Genomic DNA, 19,379 nt, shown 5'->3' on the forward strand with positions numbered 1-19,379 from the left:
CTTTAACCCACTGAACCACCCAGGTGCCCCGGGAGGGATTTTTTTCTTAACGAGAATTGATACCATAAATTGGTAGTTCAAAAATAACTTACCTAAAAATGTGACAATATTTAACATTATTAAAAAGTTTGGGTTTCGTTGAAGCAGAAACAGTTTTCACTCACACACAAAAAAATGCAAATCCTAAAATCTTTCTTTCTTTCAAGGATAAAAAATATATATAAAGAGAGAGTAGATGAAATATGCCAACTTTATATTTGGAAAGAAATTTAGAGATGATTTTCTAGCCAGCCGTCTTCAGTATAGACCAAGTAAAGTTATCAGAAAGGATTAATTGGGTCCCAATCCATATGTAATTGAGCTGCCACATTTGGTACACTGGCTATTAATGTTTTATTTATTTTTTCTCTCTTTTTCTTATTTAAATTCAATTAACCAAGGTATAGTACATCATTTTTTTTTATTATGTTCAGTTAGTCACTGTATAGTACATCAAATAATGAATCATTGAACACTTTATCAAAAACCAGTGATGGCTGTTAGTGTTTTAGACTAGAGAGTACAGCACCTCTTTAAGTTAGGATTGAAATTTCAAGACTAACTGGAAGAAGCACTAAGAATACATGAGCTATCCATGATTTTGTTTGCATATTTTTTAAAGATTTTATTTATTTGACAGACAGAGATCACAAGTAGTCAGAGAGTCAGGCAGAGAGAGAGGAGGAAGCAGGCTCCCCGCTGAGCAGAGAGCCTGATGCAGGGCTCGATCCCACGACCCTGAGACCATGACCTGAGCCAGAGGCAGAGGCTTTAACCCACTGAGCCACCCAGGCACCCCTTGTTTGTGTATTCTTGATTGTGACTATAGATAGACCCCACATCAGTCCCATGGATCAGCATCTATTCTGTACATCTGCATTTAAAACAAACAATAACAAAATCCTCCAATTTTCAGAGATATAGGTATGCAGAAAAATTCACCTAGAGCTAAAATTTACAAAAACTCTAGAAACTTCCCATTTTTAAAGTATTTCAGTTAGTAAGTTTTAAAAATTGTTTCCAAATAGTGGATTCATTCATTATTAAGTCATTTACAGAATGTTAGAGCTCAGGGTACATGTGTCATGAAGATCAGTGCCATTGTTTCCACAGCAACTATAGCTTTATCTCGCTTGAATCCTCACTTTGTGCTTTACTCAGCCATGCTAGTAAATTCTGGCCATGGCAAGTACAAGTAGGTGAATGTAGAGCACGCACACACCTTTGTGTGGATAGGATCTTTTCTGTAAGAACTAGGTTTTCCTTTTTATCGTGTGTTGATATACTTAACCTTCAAGCTTGATATCAACAGATCTTTATGCAGGACTTTTGATTCCAGACATTGTACTAAAATATTTTGTAATGAAAATATGACCAACTGCATGTTAAAAAAAATCAAATGATCACTTATTGAAATAACCTGAATCCTCTAAGTTTATGACTGAATAGCAGTCCTGTCACTAATTCAAAAGAAAAATGTCTCCTCTTGAGCCTACTGCTAATTCCAGAAACCAGGCTAATAGAATAAGGGGATATTTCAGCTCAATTTGCCTTGAAACCAGGTATCTGGGGTTCACACAGCAGTGCTTCCATCCCTTCCAACTGAGCTTCTCATTTGCTTTGTGATTCTTGATAGATTAGTTGATTGAGCCCAATGTATCTATCACACCAGGTCCCAGTGCTTGACTGATTGCTGTGTAGTGCAATTCTCAGGCCACTAAGTTATTTAGAAGATTTGTTCCACCATGAAAGACAAGCTCCATCATGACAACTCTAAAGCTTCTTGTTGTATTGCTTTCCATGGCAAGATTTCCTCCTAAATGAAATCTCTGTTTATATCTTTGGTGTCCATTTATCAATACATCCAACAAACACTTACGGAGTTCCTGCCCTCTGGAAGAAGCTGTGCTGGACACTGGGAGCCCTATGCTGACCCTGTAACTAAATAGGGTCTAATAAGGACCCATAGCATAGAGAACAATCTTAAAGAAATGTTCCCACTCCTAGGCCATCCTCAGCTACCAAACCCTTACACCGGCTTCAAAATGACCACTGCCATGTCTTCTTCTTCCATGATAGGCCTTCGTCTCACTTTCCAAGGTCTTGTCCCGCAACTGCCCCTTCCTCCAGAGTCTTCATTCCTCCCTGTTTTCCTAGTTCATTCACACCACCAAAGAAATTTCCACTTGATCCCCACTCTCACCTCAGTCTTGCTTCCAGCTTCCCATTTCTAGAACTGCCCAGCTACTCTATTGCATACCTAGTTTCATTATTTTTTTCTACCTTTATTCCTCTTCTCACTAGAGTTTTTGAAGTGTTCATGAGACAGGGAGACCCAAGGCACCATGGGGCTTTTGTCTCTGAACAGTTCAGAGCCTGATGGCATTCAAGAAATCAGGGATTTAGATTTGAGCCTCTTTGGCTACATTCTGGTTAAATAAGCTTTGTGGTAATGGTATGAGGATCTAGCCACTTTTGTCCTATTGCGTCTCTTGGTAAATGTCTCCATACAACCCACTACCTTCTTTATCCATCCCCGTCCCCCAGCTAGAATGAACTTTTGGTGAGGAGGCCACTATTCATGCATTCGCCTGAAACAGACTCTCACTAATTCATCCTTATCCTCTCCATCACCAAGCCCTATGGGTTTATCTTCACTGCCACTGCATCATTTAAGTTCTTAATACTTTGGGCCTGAATTATTACCCCCTCCCTCCCCCCAACAAATTAGTCAAATCTACCATCACCCATCACCATTTTCACCCATTAAATTCATCCCTCTGAATGCAACCATGGTATTTTTTTTCCCAAAATATATGTCAGTTCCTGGCCTGAATTCCCATAGCTTTTAGAATAACATTCAAACTCCTGGGCTCAGGACACGTGGTTCATTATTAGGTCCCGCCTACATTCACAGCTTCCTTTTCTAGCAACCTACCATCCACCCATGCTCTCTTTCTTCCACCCATAGAGAACAGTGGCAGCTCCTGTAACTTCTGTTTCTGACTCACCCCTCCATTATCTCACAAGTGCTGACTGTTGCCTCTACCTGGGATGCCCTTCATCCTGTTGTAGGAGAGGAAAAAATAACTTCACTTCCATTTTCTAACTTCTTTTATGCAGTCCCCTGTAACAAAGACAGATTAACAAGAGGAAAACAAACAGAAGTTGATTAAGATGTAAACCTCATGTACACATGGGAGATATGGAGGGGAAAATGAGTAACTCTTACAGAGGCAGCTTAAATACCATCTTGAGCTTTAAAAAAAAAGTGTTTGGAGTGGCCAGTTATGGAGAGGGGAGCGTGAAAAGTTGAGTTTGCTATACAGATTTCTGTTCTCTTAAGTCTCCATTGATGAGAGTTTCTAGTGATTTAAAGTCATCCTTCTCTGAGAGAGACAGAGACGGAGAGAGAAACAAAGAAAAGGAGGAAGATATATATACATATATATGTATATATATTTTTTCCTTACATAAGGGCAACTTCTACTGTTTTCAAAGCATCTCCTGTGTCTGCTGTTTCTCAAAATAATCCAAAGCCTACAAAGGCACATTTTGGGGTGGCATATTTTGCCACCCTTCCACATGAAGAGTCAAATCATAGTAATCTTATTGGCACTTCAAACTCATTTTACCAGTGTTGTGCACTGTGCAAAGAGCAGTATATGTGGGTGCCTGGGTGGTTCATTTGGTTAGGCAACTGCTTTCAGCTCAGGTCACGATCCTGGAGTCCTGGGATAGAGTTCCACATTGGGCTCCCAGCTCAGCAGAGAGTCTGCTTCTCTCTCTGACCCTCCCCCCTCTCATGCTCTCTCTCTCTCTCTCTCAATCTCTCTCAAATAAATAAATAAATAAATAAATATATTTTAAAAAAAAAAAAGAGCAGTATATGTGTTCCTTGAGCCCCAGCTCCGATTTTGATGTCCCCCAGTTAGGTTCTATAGCATTCTGCTGTTACCTCTGTTAGAGCATCTATCATAGATAACATATTTATTTTGTAAGTCTCATTTATTTCTTCAACTTTTATTTATTGTGTGTCATGCAATAGTAGAAAATCTAGACAAGTTTTCTACTCTCCAGTCTTACCATCTACCAAGGAAGAAAGACAATTGAGGAACAACAATAAAGTGAATAAGTATCAGTGGAGGGAAAGTAGAAGGTTCTGTGGGTAATAGGGGTTTGTAACACTGCCAGGTAGGAAAGACTTCCCCAAAGACCTTCCTTTAGTGGAGGCTGAGGCATGTTCTAGGAAAAGGAAGGCCCGTTGCAGGCCTAGAAGTGAGAGAGCACATGCTTGAGGCCTTTTTTCAGGTAACTAAAAGAAGTTCGTTACAAATAGAGACCAGCGAGGTGCTGGCAACACACCAAGTTGGAGAGGTGAAGGAGTCTCTGGCCAGTGGAGGGCTCAGGAAACTTTATTTAAGGAGTTTATATTTTTATTCCCCAATAATAGGAAGATGATTAGAAGATGATAGGAAGGGAATGACATGATCAGACTTGACTTTCAGAATAATCACTGTGGGGAGCTCCCCTCTACTTGCTAGTTGGGATGCTGTCTGATTTGTGCATCATTTCTTAAAGCCAATTAGAACTTAAAAAAAAAAAGAATTACTGTGGCTGCCTGTGAGAATGGAGTGTTTGGGGGAAGGGAGAGGCTAGATGCAGGGGCACTATTTAAGACACTGTTCAATCCAAGTGAGAGTTGATAGTAGACTAGACAAGATAGTACCAGTAGGCATGAAGAAATGTGGACAAATTTTAAAGCTGCTTAGGTGGTAGAGCTTGTAGAATGTCTTGGCGTATCAGAAGAAAGAAGAGGGAGTCAAGGATAATCCTAGATTTCTGGATTTAAATGATTATGGGTGCCATGCCTTTAATTGGGAGTGTTTGGATGGGAGACAGTTTCAAGAGAAAGATGATAAACTCAGTTTCAAACTTATGGATTTTGAGGTATCTTTAAAACAAACAAGTAGAATTGTCCAGGATCTAGAGAGCAGAGAAAAAGATGGAGATAAGTCTGGAAATGGAGATTTGAAAGTCATTGGCACATATGTAGATTGTAATTAAGGCCAAGAGGATAGATATGATCCCATAGATGGTAGTAGGTCTAGTAAGGTAAGGGCCATGCATTATTTACCTCTGTATCTGCAAGGTCTAATATTAACTATGTCTGGAACAGAGTAGGTGCTTTGATAATTCAGTTGAACAAATAAATGAACAGTGTGAAATACAGTGCAGCCTACTTTGAAAACCTGCCTAAATATAAAATATTAAAGATAAAAATTGTTACGGTATTGGTATGCATCAACCAAGTTTTTAGAAAAGCAGTATTGGAATGGAAAATCTGAAAAAAAGTTGGATAGAATAATAACTACTTTGAAGACAAATGAAATGCATTGCATTTGTACAAATTAAGGCACAGTTACAGTCCAAAAATTACCAAAGCAGATTGCAAATGCTACTTTATTATCATCATTTGTATGGTGTCTGTGACAGTGCAATTAAAATTTGATAATCATATTTGTCTATGCATAATAATTAGCAAGAGACAAAGAGATTAAAGGGATAGTTAAAGAAAAACAAAAAACGAGCAACCTTTAAACTGCGCATTTGGCACCACGGGATCCTGCTTTCACCACTGGCCTGTCATGGTGGCTTGCTTTCTACTTTCCACTTGCTCCCCTTACAGAGCTTAAATATGGGGACACAACAAAACTCCTCCAGTGTATTATCATGGTAATTTTGTAATTATTTTCAAAGGGAAGTCTTTGAATCTTTTTGTTCTTTTATTGAACATAACATTTAAATGTAGGAATACAGTCTCTGGAACCAAACAGTGCCTGCCAGCAGTGGTAAGAGATATCAGCTCCATTACTCAAAGAATATGCCCCCACTACTCTTTAAGTATATTTCTTTTTTTCTCTTGATTCTTTCATTTCGTTGGAAAACATAGGAAATACACCTCAGAGATTGTTTTCCCCAATTTTTGCATCATAATCTCTGTCATTAATACAAGGCCAAAAGATAATGAAGTGAGTCATTATCAAGTGAGTGAATTGTGGAGGAAAACAAGCTGGCCAAAGTCAGACACAGGTTCACATTACAAGGTACCTGCTCAGTAGGTAGAAGAACTTAAAGAGGATCATTCTATCAATCTGGGCCTTAGTTTTCTCTCTGTAAAGTAAGAGATTGGATTTGGTTACCTCTAAAACCCCTTCAGCTCTATGATTTTATTATTCTATCCTCAGGAAAATTATATTACTTTAAACTATGTAGATTTTATTAAAACTTGACTTTGCTTCATTATTTTATTTTATCTGTTCTCTATTAAATACTAATTTTTGACATCCTAACTATGTCTCCATGCCCCGTGGAACTAACGGGCTAGAGACCTAGCATGAGTATGGGAATATGATAACGCTAAAAACAGTGCTTCCAATCTTTGGGTTTTTACCATGTGGCAGGCATTAGTCTAGGCATCTCCCTTTATTTCATTGGATCTTCACAACACAACCCTATATAGCAAATATTAATATCTCCATTTTATAGAAGATGAAACTTGACAGCTAGAAAGTGCTGTAGCTTGATTTCAACCCCAGGTCTGCTTGCCTCCAGAGCCTGTGCTCTTAACCACTCTGTTATATCTGGATTTCTGGCTAGGTTCCACTCTGAGGGTTGGCATGAACTCAAAAGAAGCAGGTAGCACTGAGGAGGTTTTGATGGAGCCATCAGGGTGTTTATCCTCAAAAATTCAGACTTGAGAGGTGAACAAGGAAGGGAGAACCAAAGTTGTGCTGGAGTGCTGCTTGGATTGTGGTGGTAAGTCTGATGAAGTATCACGTCCAAGGGGAGAGGCAAGGTTGGAAATGGGAAGATGAACAGTGACAATGGTAGCCAGAATCTAAGCAGAATTCTTTCCAAGTCTTCTTTGTTAGGGCCAGATATGACAGGATTATGTGAAAATTCTTCAAAGAGTATCCAATGGTGGCCGAAGGAAATAAAGTGAAAATATCTATAAGACAATAAAAATGGATCCCAGGAAACTGGTGGCCAGTAGTTTGCCCTGAAGCTTCTCTCAATGGCTCGTGAAAGGCACATTAGAGAGGCTTTCCAAATTGGTCAAAGAAGGAAAGAAGAGGTGGATGAAATGTACTAGGCAGAGATTTCATGTGCCTCCTGTATACAGCTAGTAAATAAAACAAGGATTGTTGGTCTGGTATTCTATAATGCCAGGCCATCTCATTTCACATGGTAAAGACCTCAGAGGTAACCACGCCCACTCTTCAGAAAGTTTTTAATCTTAACAAAAGATGATATTGAAACATCAGAAGTAAGTGGGTTGCATTCACCAGGAAAATGCAGTCGGCTGTTGGGGCGCCTGCGTGGCTCAGTCAGTTAAGCATCTGCCTTTGGCTCAGGTCATGACCTCAGTGTCCTGGGATCAAGCCCCCACAGTGGGCTCGCTGCTCAGTGGGGAGCCTGCTTCTCCCTCTACCTGCTGCTACCAAAGTTTGTGCACTCTCGCGCTCTCTCTCTGCCAAATAAATAAAATCTTAAAAAAAAAAATGCAATCGGCTCTTATAAAGTATTCTTGCTTTAAAAAAAAAGAATGTGAATCTAATCTAATCAAAACACTACATTAATTAATAAATAGTAAGTAGAGGGGATTAGAGAAAAAATTAAATGCTATCACAAGCAAGTAATCAGCTAAATCCTGAATATAAAATATTTTATAGAGTAAGTGATCCTGTTTCTTTAACAACAAATGATTCAGTTTCTCCAACAAATTAATGGCATGAAATAAAGGGAGATGGATTATAGAATAAAATATACTTTATAGGTATTGATTTTAATATAATAATATAATATCTGGTCATTTCAAGTAAATAATTGAACAAGAGAGGAGAGGTATATGCATGTGGGTGTCCACTGCTCTATTGTTTGTAATGGTGGAAATACTAGGCTCCATTGAAAAAGATCCAGTATTGAGACAGAAGAGTAAATTAAAAGTGAGAAAAAAAGTATGTATGGTATAATATGGTACGGTAATCAGAAAACCTAGATTTTAGTGTAAAGCTACTTTCTACTCTTAGACGTTGAGCAAATTAATCTCTCTGAGACTCAATTTCCTCATTTAAAATAAGGATAATTATAGTTCCTATCTTATGGAGATAGAGATATCTCATGGAGATGCTATAAGAATTAAATATAGTAATGTTAAGCACAAGACCTGGCAGAGTAAACATTTGATATATCCCTTTATGATATAAAACAGACTTTCTAGAGTAGTTATAGCTATCTAGAGAAGAAATTGTGGATTTTCCCTCTTTTTAGTTTTAGATAAACTTTCACTGTCACTAAACAACAAAATTTTTGTCATTTTCATTGTGAGAGTATGTATATATATTAAAAAAAACAAAACAAAACAAAACATGAACAGGGGCACCTGGGTGCCTCTGCCTTCAGCTCAGGTCATGATCTCATGGTCCTGGGATCAAGCCCCACATCGGGCTCTCTGCAGGGAACCTACTTGCCCCCCACCCCCGCAGCCTGCCTCTCTGCCTATTTGTGATCTCTTTTTCTGTGTGTCAAATAAATAAATAAAATCTTTAAAAAAACCCAAACTATGAACAAACATAACTTTTTAAAACAGTGGTATATACATAGCAAAACTGAGTAGAGAGTAGAGTTCCCATATCTCTCCTGGTCCCACACACATGCAGCCTTCCCCACTACCAGCTGTGTATTCTTTTTGAACCATGAGTGTTTTGGGTGTGATATTAAACGGTCATATAAATGGTATTTTTAAGTGATAATTTGATATTGTTCTATCACTAGAGAAAATAGTCTATGAGATCTCCATCCTATAAGAATTTATATTTAAACTTCTGTTTTCCTATGTAATCTAATATATGGTAAATATCTAAAAAGAGGCATATTTTCTACATGCAGTGTTCTAGATATTTTCTATGTGATCTGTCATTTTCTTTTTAAATTTATTTTTTGAGTTCAAGTATAATCAACATACAGAGTTACCAATTTTTTTTATATATATATATATATTTCAAATTTGGTGATTATGCTTATGGATTTGTCCATTTTTATTGTAATTTTTCTTGTATTCTCAGGGCTTTGTAGTGGTCATCTTAATCCTCATTGATCTTCTTTGCCTTCTAGTCTATTTTCTTATGTAAATTGTTTACATATGGTAGCATAGGGGAAAGAGGAATGGGGAAATTAGAAAGACATCAACCAGTGTGAAAGCTTACCAGGTATCAACCTCAACTTCCTCATCTGTAAAATGTAGCTGATGACAACAATAGTACCTACCTCAATCCAAATCAACACCTTGAGGTGCCTTGGGGTAAACACTGGGACTATTACAAAAATCCTGACAAATTTTCCAAAAGTCTTAATTGGGAAATAAATCAATGTTGACTTTGAATAATATATGGGCTTGAGAGACTTCACCTACTTGTAGTAATAAAAAACAAATTATAAAAATTATTTCCCTTGGGGTACCTGGCTGATTCAGTTTAGTAGAGCATGTAACTCTTGATCTTGTGGTTGTTAGGTTTGAGCCCCATGTTGGGTATAGAGATTACTTTTAAAAAAAAATCTCTGGGGCATGTAGGTGTCTCAGTTGGTTAAGCATCCAACTCTTGATTTCCGCTCAGGTCATGATCTCAAGGTCATGAGGTTGAGCCTCATGTTGGGCCCTGTGCTATGCATGGAACCTGCTTAGAATTCTCTCTGTCCCTCTCCCTCTACTCTCTCTCTCTCCCCTTATCAAATAAATAAATAAGAAAATAAATAAATAAAATCTTTAAAAAAGAAAACAATTCCCTAGCTAAGCTGAAATCCCCAGTGGTCATTACAGTGTGATTAGTCAGTGTTCCTGAATCATGGGTTCATCACCCCAGTTTTCAAAGGCACTAGAGGAGCTTTCCTCCACTCACACTTTATGAGTAAATTCTGACTAAACTGGATAAGTTTTAATTCAGTCATACTATTTCTAATATCTCAAGAAAGTAATAGTAGTCAAAATAATAAAGGGGCTTTACTTAATACTTGGTCCTATCACTACCTTCTATAAATTATTTGACACTCTGTTCATCTCTTTTTTTCACAAAAGTACACAAAGCCAAACCTAATCTTCTCATGACAAAATACAAAGAAAGAAGTAAGCTTTAAAGTATACAAATAGCGAAAAAGAATATTCTGCATGGAATGGACATGGTTTATAATAAATGTTTAATTTTTCAAAGTGTCTAGATTTAATAAGTTTGTCCAGCTCTGAAAAAGTACCCTTCTCTGGCCCTCATTTATCAGAGCTCAGTTCAGTTTAATAACAAATATTTGGACCTCTGTTGTGTGCTAGGCACTCTTCTAGACTTTCAGGGGAAAACAAAATGGGTAAGACATGGTCTTACTGGTAAAAGGAATCCTAGCCTGTTTAATAAACAAACAAAGCAAGAATTAACAGAGTTTTATAATAGAGGTTGACCACAGGTAACCTACAGACATTTGGATCATATGGTATTTTAACATTTAATTGAAAGATTTTATTTTTTGTTTTTTTTTTATTATGTTCAGTTAGCCACTATATAGTACATCATTAGTTTTTGATGTAGTGTTTAATGATTCATTTGTTGGCTATAACACCCAGTGAGAAGTATGAGTTTGGGGTTATCTGGAAGAGTCAGAAAATACAGCATTTTGGGCTCACTTTCCTGTATGATCTCAGCCAACCAGAATTAAGAAGCCTTTGCTCCTTTAGAAGGAGTGTGTACTCCTCAGGTGGCCTTAGTGTGCCTCTAGCCTGCCTCACACACTAAGGTCATCTCCCTGTCTGCCATAGGAATGGAAGACTGTGACCCTTGTCCTGTACCAAATAATCACAAACAAGGTAGTATTTTGGATAAACCATGATCACCTTCACAAGCACTTACCAGCTGTGGCTTGATACTTCTTTGTATCTAAACATGAGATTTTAAATATAATTATCATAATAGATACAAAAGCCCATGCAGCATTAACAAGGCTGTAGAAGACTCTGGGGCAGCAAGGAATGATCTTGAGATTTTTCTTTGGTTAAAATAAAAAGGTAGGTCTGCAGAACTATCCACAGTGAGTTGGACCAGACCACTCCATAAAAGAACAGATTCTGAATTGATGTTTGTTCACAATGGTAAACCTACATGTTTATAACACTCTGAGATCTTTCCAGCAAATAACCTAGATGTGTTACACCAGGGTAGGGAGAAAAGTATTTGTTGTTAAGCAGAGAACATTTGTAGTTATCACCCATACAGTCATGCCCTAACTTCAGATGTGTGGTACAGAGCTCTCTACATCTGAAAAAGTCAGCCACGAAAAGCAAGAAGCTAAAATGAACTCTGGAAGGAAAAAAATGCACTCTGAAAATAAATTGCCCAGATTCCTCCTAGCAGGTGAATTTAGAACCTGATGGTTAGTTTCTGATTGAAAATTTCAGAAAATGAGTACAGCATTTGAAACCAAAAGTGCAATTACATTCTTGCACTTAATTTTCCACAGCTCAACTATACAAACTTTATTATACATGGTTTACACATTTCAAAACTTTAAAAGTGTATTTTTCCATATATATTTCATGTTTTAATATATTTTCATCTTTTCATTAAAAGGATTACTTTCAAAACCGAAGTGTAGCAAGAGTTTGTGATGACCTTTTGAAACAAGTAGACTTATCAGTTAAAAGCAATCAATGATTTAGTTTTTCTTGCATTTCTATTTATGGAAATGACAATTCTTCCTTAAACAATGGTCAGTATAATTGAGAGTGTATGCATTTATTCTTTCTCTGTTTGCCATTCTCTGAGTACTGAGGCATAAAGAAAGAGGCTATTATTTGGGACCTTGAGCTGAGCTCATAACTCTGAATCTTAATCCAGTCAGTGATCAGAACTCAGTGTAGTACCTTTCTGCTTGGCCTGGAGCAACAAAGGAGGATCAGCCCAAAAGAATTGAGTGAATAAAGAACCTGAACTGCAGTAACCAGGGTGCTTATAGATTGAGTGAAAAACCTTATTCCATTAACCATTTGCATTGAAGGAAAGTGTTTTCAAATTTTCTTCTGTAAATGTTCTCTTTCCAAAATTGTTTCTCCCTTACTAACCTAAGAATACATGGTAGAGGAGAAGTTGAATTAAAGCTTGACAGTAAGTGATGTTTGCCAGTAGCTTAGGATGAATTCTGCCCAAGATTTGTAGCTGAACCACCCTAGAGATATGGGTAAATTATGTCACACAAAAAAACTGAGGTTTGACGTAAAGATCACACGGCCAGGATCTACCACCATATTTTACAGAAATTGGATCCTCAAGTAGTACTGGAGCCAACCCCCACCTCTCTACTTTCCAGTTCCCTGAGACACTTCTGAGGCACCAGTGTCTCTCAGCATAATGTAGGGCATCCATACCAGCAACTATATGAATGGTTTCCACTTGCACAGTCAAAGTTTTACTCTCAAGAAAGAGGGAACACAGGAATTCAGAGAACTTGAGTTTCTTCTTGTGCACTGAACTGTATTGGGACAAAAGCCATTCTACTTGACCTAAATCTGTGTACTTTGTCACTCTCCAAACATAGTCTTGCTTCTTTTGCATCTGTGTTTTGCATGTTCTAGAGTGTCCCTTCCACATTTCCTTACTTTCTGAAGCTCCCACTCATCCATGAAAGTAAAGCCCAAGCTTCCCTTCCTCTGGAAGATCTTCCACAATGCCCTCTCTCAAAACCTTCTTAGTCTGCATTAAATAACTTTAAATATACTTTAAAGTAATTATTGTTTTATCTGTTTAACTGTTGCTCAGTGAGCACAGGTGACATGTCTTTACTGCGTTTAGTATCACATGTTGAGCGGGGGCTCAGAAAACATGTCGAATGAACAACTAAATGAATGAATATAGCCATATCCATAAAATCCCAGAACAGAGACTGTCTTATTTATGATCAACCAGTATATTGATTCCTATGATTCCCAGGTACCTCCTCTTTCTTTAAAGAACGGAAATGGGAAAGCAAACTTCCTGGCACCCAGCAGTAACTTAATAAATATTTCTTGAATGAATGAGCATTTTTTAAAGCGAAAGACTGGCTTTTTTTTTTTTTTTTTTGGTCTTAGACAATTCTGTTGGAAATTAAAATAGGATCTCTTTTACAGAAAATAATCTTTCTTCAACATCAAAAGGACCTACATTTAAAAGTATTTGGATCCTGGTCTTGAAGCCAAAAGAATCAATGACACAAGTAAAGATAGGGCTTAGTAGCAATATAATTGTAACAAGATAATATCTTTAAAATTAATTTATTGCTTTTCTTTTTTCAACTTCCTTTTATGTGACCACAATGTTTCAAAGAAAGTAGAATGATTAGATTGCGAATAAAAGAGAAGAATGGTACATATTCAGCTTTGCAACTCTGAGGCAGACTTTTGAAAATCAAAGGACTATCTTGAGGGAGCCCGGAGTTCATGACATTAAAGTAGAAAGAGATTAACTGAAGGGCCAAGCCATCATCCCCCACTGCTCCTAAGGAGGACCACAGATACAGAGATGGGACAGCACTTGAGGTCGTAAATGAAAGAGAAAAGTGCCTGACCTGGGGTACCTGTGAAGTACAAAAGGAAGAGGCTTGGGAGAGGTGAGGCTGGTCAACATCAGAAGACTGCCCACCATTGTTAGAGTCCAGAACCAGGAGGAAGCTGAGATCACTAATCACTTTAAAGACCATTGCATGAGGCATAGACAGAAGAGCTACTTTGCTATTCCTTCTATCAGCAGATGTCTTCATGCCACTAGTGGTTTGTCTACCCTGAGAACATTCACTTGTACCCCAAGACTTTTCTGAATTCTATCTATACTGTCCCATGTAAGTAAATCCCATTTCTTGATTGTTCAAGATACCCATGAACTTCCTACTTATCCTTTATATAGGTGCATAAGAGAAATCTTTGGCTTCTAGGGAAGCAAGGGGAATAGCGTGGCATGGAGGAGAGAGGCCCAGCACAGGTACTTGGAAACACTAGATAGAGTGATTAAATAATTACCTCCATTACACATATTTTAAATAGAATTAAAGTTTCCTTCACACTCTATATCAGTCAGAGATGAATTCAGTTAGTATAATCTTAGTTTAAATCTGGTCAGAACATATCTAAAGTTCAGATCTCTATCCTGGGTACTGAGCATGAGAAACACCCATTCAGAAGAATGTGGACAAGATGATTATATGAGAATAGTCTAAAGCCCTAGATACATGCAGCCTGAAGAAGAGAAGACTTGGGTGAAGTTTTCTTTTGAGGGGGGGCGGGGGGAGGAGGTAGATAGAGCTGGAACTCATTAGTATGCTCTCCTGAACAATGGCTAGCTCTAGTAGTCAGAGTGGTCCAAAGATGGTTCAAGAACAGTTGGTTGACCACTTGCACTTGTTTACAATAATGCCACAGGACTTCGGATGGATGAGTAGGATAGTTAGCAGTTGGGGTAACTTCTGACTCTGAGGATCTATAATTCTATGAAATGAAGATAAAAGGATTCATTATTGGTCATTCACTCTTTGTCAGCCATTGTGCTATAACTGGTAAAGATGTAATGGAGCAAAATGGCTTCTCTCGTGCAGCTTATAGTCTAGAGGAGAGAAGATAGACATTGATCAAAAAAAAAATCACACAAGCAAATATGAATTTCTGTGAGACAACTGTTACAAGTGAGAAATCCACAGCACTATGAGAGTGTTTATGAGGAGTATACCTGGGCAGGAAGATGGGGATAACACCCTGAAGATATGACTCTTGATCAGAGATTGAGAAAGTGTAGGAGCTATCCAGGAGAAGAGAAGAGAAATCAAGATCACTGGAAGCAGCAGCCCCCTCTTTCTGTTTCCAGGTGGAAAACAATACACCTCATTGAGAGCCAATATGGCACAATTATTAAAAGATAGACTTGAATTGCATATCCTCCACTTATGAGTTGTGTGTCCTTGGGTAAATTATTTAGGATCTCTGAACTTAAGTTTTCCTATCTGTCAAATTAGGAAAATATCTACCTCACAAGATTGTGGGCTAAGATAAATAGAATAATGAATATAAAATGCTCAGCCCATGCCTAATACTTAGTGTTTATTAAACTTTGGCTATAATCCATAAGTAGACATGACATGACAATGACAATTTATTCACTGAAGGCAGAACATAAGCCTTTCAAACTGCAAACCAGTAAATTCTGGGGTTGAGTAACCCAGCAGTAAGGCTGAGAGCACCAAACCATTAATGGTAGGGAGTATGAACTGTCGTCTACAAACTTTAAAAGAATCTAATTAAACCTTACCCTTACCTAGATCAAGAATTTTTTTTTAGATCAAAGAATTGTGCCAAATCAAGAAATTCCATCTCAAATTCTGATCTTCAGTCCATCACAGTCATTTGCTTATTCCACTATCCAAGATAGCCTCACCCCTTGAAGGCAGGCAACTCAACTGGCTAAAGTCTCTGTCCATTTCCGCACCTGGGAACTTTCCTCTCTGGTGGTGGTGGTAGTGTTTCTTCTCCTTCTCCTTTCCCTCCTCCTTCCCTTCTCTTTGACCATTACCCACCACCACCACCATAAGGCATGGGGGAAGGGTAAATGCACAAGGGAATGAATATTCCTACATCTCTCTTCTCCCACTCCTTCTATCTTCTGCCAGTGCTTCTCATGACTGACTCTGATTGAAGCCACAGAACAAGAGAGTCAAATATAGTCCTCAAAGGTCAGCCTTCTAGAGCACAGAGTAGGTTAAAGAAGGGCAGATAAGGAATCAAAGTTGGGGGTGGATGGTGGTAAATGTCATTGTTTTCACCTCGATGAACATTTATGTCATCAAAAGAAATTAGTTATTCTTGGAATGACAAAAGTGTAGAAATGGAAAAATGATTAGTGGTACTCAGGGGTGAAGTTGGGAGGGAAGGAAGTGTGGCTATAAAGGGGCAACAGAGGGATCCTTCTGGTGATGGAAATGTTCTGTATCTTGACTGTTTTGGTATCTGTATCCTAAATGTGATGTTCTATAGTTTGGCAAGATATTTTCTTTGGGGAAAATTGGGTAAGAAGTACGTGAGATTATTCATATTATTCTTACAACAGCTAGTGGATTACAATTATCTCAAAATAAGATGTTTAATTAAAGTGGAAAAATCAGGTGAGTTTAAAATCAGATAGATACTGGATATTTCAAAAGAAGTATAATTCTTTGCTTCCCAGAAAGACTGTCTTCCGTTTGGTTTATACAGAAATTGCCTGGGATTCTTAGTCACTGAAAAACCACTGAACAAATTGGTTTTTGCTAAAATTTCCTCATTCTTCAACTTCACTACATCTTTAAAATTTTTGTTAGACTGCAAAATCCTGATCAGACCCGTGAATAGCTTTGGTCTGTGAAGACATTGGCAGAAGTACATAACCAAGCATATGAAGGCAGAGAGATCTGAGGAACAGGTGTCTGTTAGACGCAGTAAAAGGAATAGAGCAGGGGAAGTGAAGGCAGTTTATTTGAATATTTATTTATTCTTCATTATATTACAAGAAGGACTTAAAATGGATTTCAAACTTAGCACAATAGGATTTTTTTAATATGTGAAGAAATCTGAGTAGTGCCTGGGTGGCTCAGTTGGTTAAGCATCCAAATCTTGGTTTTGGCTCGGGTCATGATCTCAGGGTCCTGGAACAGAGCCCTGCCTCCACACTGAAGGTGGAGCCTACTTAAGATACTCTTTCTTCCTCTGCCACTCCCCCCACCACGTGCTCTTTCTCTTTGTAAAATAAATAAATAAATATAATATATATGTGAAGACATCTGAGTGAAGAGAAAATCGCAGTAGGAACCATGAAACACAGGAGTAGAGTTAGTACACTGAGCAAGTATGACATCATATGTGCTTTGAGTCACTCAGGTAGCCTTTAGCCCCACCTTTTTAAAAGCCAATGCAAAAGCAAAACGTGATCTATTACATGGTTATAAGATAAAACTTGACTTGGAAGAAACTTCTTTGCTGCATCCTCATAGTAGAGACATTACACTTTACTCAACAACATCCTTAAGGTTAATAAGACAACTAGTTTCAGAGTTGAGCAAAAACAGTTCTATTAGGGCCCTAAGAAATGAAGTTAGGGGTACAGCTTTCTAGTTTTGACCTGGGGGCATTTTGGGTATATTTAGAATGGAAAAACTGTGTTCTTTAGAAAATCAAAAAGTGTTTTTCAAACAAGCTTTAGGTAAGTATTAGTGGGGTGGCAAACTGAAAATCCCTACTGGGTCCAGAGAGGTACAATAACTAAGAAAGGTGGGATGTCTGTTAAAAAAAACCAAGCTGACACTACAAATAAAGTGAAAAATGGTGCTTTATAAATGGCCTCCAGTTGGGGGCTACACTGAGGTGTGGTAGGATTTCTGCAAGTTGGAGCCTCCTGCTCATTACCAGCCTACTGTTACCATAACCAAAATCAGGGCCAGGTGTTACCAGATTTCTTATTTTTCCTTTGCATTAGTCAGAGTTCTGTTACAGAAAATAAAAACTACTCTGGCTATTTTCAGCACAAAGGGCAAAGGGCTTCCAACAGGGAATTAGGTGCTTACAGTGTACTGAGGCTGGGCTTACAAGGCTGACTGCCAGAGGAACAATGAAGAACCCGCCCCCAAGGAAGCTGCCAATTCTGCTGGTCAGGAAGATGGGAAATCAAGAAGTTTCCCCTGCACTATTAACTCTAGGAACAATGTAGAGATCAGGAAGCTACTGATGCTGTTACTGTTGGCCCTGGAGCCAAGCTTCACCTGTTAGGTCCATACTGGTAACAAAAATAACAACAGCTGAAAGATGCTGCTGACCTCACTTGTTGATCCTCACAAAGCTGGTGGCAAGAATGCTCCTGCAGAAAATCCCAAAGCATCCTTGATCATGCCTGCCACAGGGGCAGTGGGGATCTCGACCTTTCAAACCTCCCTTGAATGCATCTGCCCACTCAAAGCTAAAGCTAAATCGCTTCTGGTTGCCCAGATTACAAAGGAAATTCTAATTGCTCACCCTCGGGGGTGTGAAGGAAGGGAGTGGCGGACATGTGGAATGTATGCAGAGCAAGAATCCATTTTAGCATCATATTGTATTTTTATGCAGAAATCACTTGAGCTCTTAAATGCTCTTAATTAAATCATTACTTTTAAATTAATGGACAGGCCAATAATGTGGGAGTTGATGAGATACATCTGTGAACAGATTCAGCTTCATGGCAACTAACTGGAGGGTTGGTTTTGATACACTTCCGCTCATGGAAGAAGAAAGGCTCAAGCCCTACTCCCTCCCACCTGCCGATATATGAATAACAGTTTATGTAGTGCTATGCTATAGTGAAAACACTTTTTTTTTTTTTAAAGATTTTATTTACTATTTGACAGTGAGAGACACAGCGAGAGAGAAAACACAGGCAGGGGGAGTGGGAGAGAGAGAAGCAGGCTTCCCGCCGAGCAGGGAGCCCCACGCGGGGCTGGATCCCAGGACCCTGGGATCATGACCTGAGCCAAAAGCAGTTGCTTAACAACTGAGCCCCCCAGACACCCCAGTGAAAACGTTTTAAATGTAGTTATTACTAGTAAATGCTTGATGAAATAAGATTCCAACAATACACAAATACAGTAAAAATTTATTTTTCTCCTCTCACTCGCATTGTCAACTCCTCAGATGTAACCTTCAATAACATTGTGAAATAAATCAAACTTTGCTGTGTTTGATTGAATATTCTAGAAGCACTCTGTTTCTGGGGGTTTGCCAGGTGGTCTGCCAAGAGAAAACTAGAACCAAGTGTTTGAAGCATTTGAACTCATGCAAGAATCTACCTGGTATACACTGCTGGAGGCGGTTAACTGCTGATGAGAATCTATCCAATATATATTGCTGTTGAGTCTGCTGACTAAGGAATGGGTTTACTGTCCAAAGCAGAGAGTACATATTCAGCCTGGAAGGGAATATAATTTCCATAACATATTTTATAACCAAGCAAACAAATATATTTCCTATATCAGATGTATTTTACAAGCTTTGTGGTAATCTTAGACTTTGTGGTTAATGGTCATATTTGTTGCTCATACTTGAATATCCTAGTGTCATCCTTTTCTCAATAAACATTCAAGAAGGGGACAATAATTTATTCTAAAACACTGTTGGCAAATATTTAAATTTAAATAAGACCTTTGTTCCTCTAGCTTATCTTTCAACAATGTTCCTTGTTTATTGTGCTCCTGTTTTCACCAGCAAGTAAATATTCTCTAACCTT

The sequence above is a fragment of the Martes martes genome (assembly GCF_963455335.1).
Source record: "Martes martes genome assembly, chromosome: 1".
Classification (NCBI taxonomy): domain Eukaryota; kingdom Metazoa; phylum Chordata; class Mammalia; order Carnivora; family Mustelidae; genus Martes; species Martes martes.